Here is a 2114-nt window from a genome sequence, read left to right on the forward strand (position 1 = left end):
CTTCACCAGCTCTGCCATCATGGCCTCTTCCAGGGCATCTTGGGGCCCTCTCCAAATTCACACTCACGAAGCCCACAGCAGGACCAATCCTCCTTATCTGCAACAACAAAACCCAGAGTCCTTGTAAAGCACAACTGGGGAGGGGAGCTCATTTCCCAGGGTCAGCACCCAGGACAGAGGAAGGCCAGGTCAGTGGGCCCAGTGAAGGAAGCTGAGCGGATGATTTCCTATTCCCTCTTTCCACTTTGCTTAAATCAAAGCTCATAGCCATCTCTCTCCCTTAATCAAAGCAATTGTTGTTTCTGCTAACTCACCCTGCAGACATTAATTAACTCTCTACCAAGCATGGCCAGATCCTGCAAAAGTCAGTGCCCCATGAGACAGAGGGGTCCCCAAGTACCACCCCTTCATGCATTGGGGAGGAGTAGCTTTTTGTCCTCTTCCCCTGCATCCTCTGAGGGCCCAGGAGAGCTGGCGACTTTGGCCTCAGAAATTCAGCCTCCAAGAAGGGAATTATCCTGTCTTCCTAAAAACCAGAGAAATGGGGGTGCCTGGGTAGCTCAGTCAGTTAAACATCTGCCTTCAGCTCAGGTCATGATCCCAGAGTCCTGGGATCAAGTCCTGCATCAGGCTCCCTGCTCAGAGGGGTGTCTGCGTCTCCCTCTCCCTCTGCTCCTCCCCCTACTCGTGCTCTCTCCTTCACTTTCTCTCTCTCTCAAGTAAATAAATAAAATCTTTAAAACAAAAACAACAGAGAAATGCCCTTGCTGAGGGAAGGATCAAAGCATGAAAATAATCAGCATTCACAGATATGGTGTCCATGGGTCTTCTGCTGTCCACGCAGGTCTTCTGATGCAAGAAGACTGCCACAACCATGGTGCACTGTGAACAGGGCAACAGCCTCAACGAGGTGAATGGGCAACCCCTGAAGATGATGGAGCCACACACACAGCAATAGAAGCTACTGGAAACTGTTCTGCTTCTGGGCAAGGAGCACGTTGCCTGGGTGGACTTCTGAGTCCTTGTGAAGAGTGGTGGTCACATGCCCAGATTTATGCAATCTGCCAATCCATCTCCAAAGTCCTGGTGGACCCTTATCAGAAATACATGGATGAGGGATGCCTGGGTGGCTCAGCGGTTGAGCATCTGCCTTTGGCTCAGGGTGCGATCCTGGAGTCCTGGGATTGAGTCCCACATCGGGCTTCCTGCAGGGAGCCTGCTTCTCCCTCTGTCTGTGTCTCTGCCTCTCTGTCTCTCATGAATAAATAAATAAAATCTTAAAAAAAAAAATACATGGATGAAGCTTCTAAGAAGGAGATCAAAGACCTCCTCATCCAGTACAACCAGACCCTGCTGGTAGCTAGTCCCCCACATTGCAAATCCAAAAAATTTGGTGGTCCTGGTGCCCAGGCTCGCTACCACAAATCCTACCAATAAGCCTATCAGGAGGATCAGGGTTTATCTCTATAATAAACTATTGTCATGGGACTTAAAAACCTAAAGTTTGAAAATAATCACTTCTGGTTTTATTTGCTTTATTATTTACCACTCATTGACCCCTTACTTCTTAGAGCTAGAAAGACCTTAGGAAAAAATCGTCTGGCTTTTTGGTTTCACTGTGGGAAATGAAACTGGAGTGGCTATGAGACTTGCCCAAGGTCATCAGAACTGCATTTGGCGAAGGGTTCCCTCCACAGCTCCCTGGGGGGGAGACTCAGCCGTTACTCAGCAAGCAAACACTAGCACAGAAGTCGACATTGAGTCTATCCATTCCTCAGTGAGATTTACATTGAGCATCTATTGTGTGCCAGACACTGTGCTAGTGACTTTCGTGTATATTATTTCATGGGATTGTCTTGTTCAGTGTTGGACTCCCATCACCATTGGCACATAGTAGTTGCTCTAAAGTTTCCTCTTTGTCTTGGGAGCTGAGGACAGAGTAGAGAGAGTAGATTTAGAATCTGTCTGGATTTGAACCTCATCCCTACCTACCACCTGTCAGCTTTTTGGCCTTTACCTCTCTAAGCCTCTGTTGTCATATCTCTAAAACGGAGGTAATAACTAATGGAGTATGGTGGTAAGTTTTAAAGTCATTGTATGTGAAGGACCTCTTA

General features: G+C 47.6%; 1 pseudogene; it reads left to right on the forward strand.

The window, feature by feature from the left end:
- The first annotated feature begins 811 nt into the window (after positions 1–811).
- On the forward strand, positions 812–1437 carry LOC144305607 (small ribosomal subunit protein uS9-like; annotated as a pseudogene).
- Positions 1438–2114: the final 677 nt, after the last annotated feature.

This window comes from Canis aureus, chromosome 3 (assembly GCF_053574225.1).
Source record: "Canis aureus isolate CA01 chromosome 3, VMU_Caureus_v.1.0, whole genome shotgun sequence".
NCBI classification, from domain to species: Eukaryota; Metazoa; Chordata; class Mammalia; order Carnivora; family Canidae; genus Canis; species Canis aureus.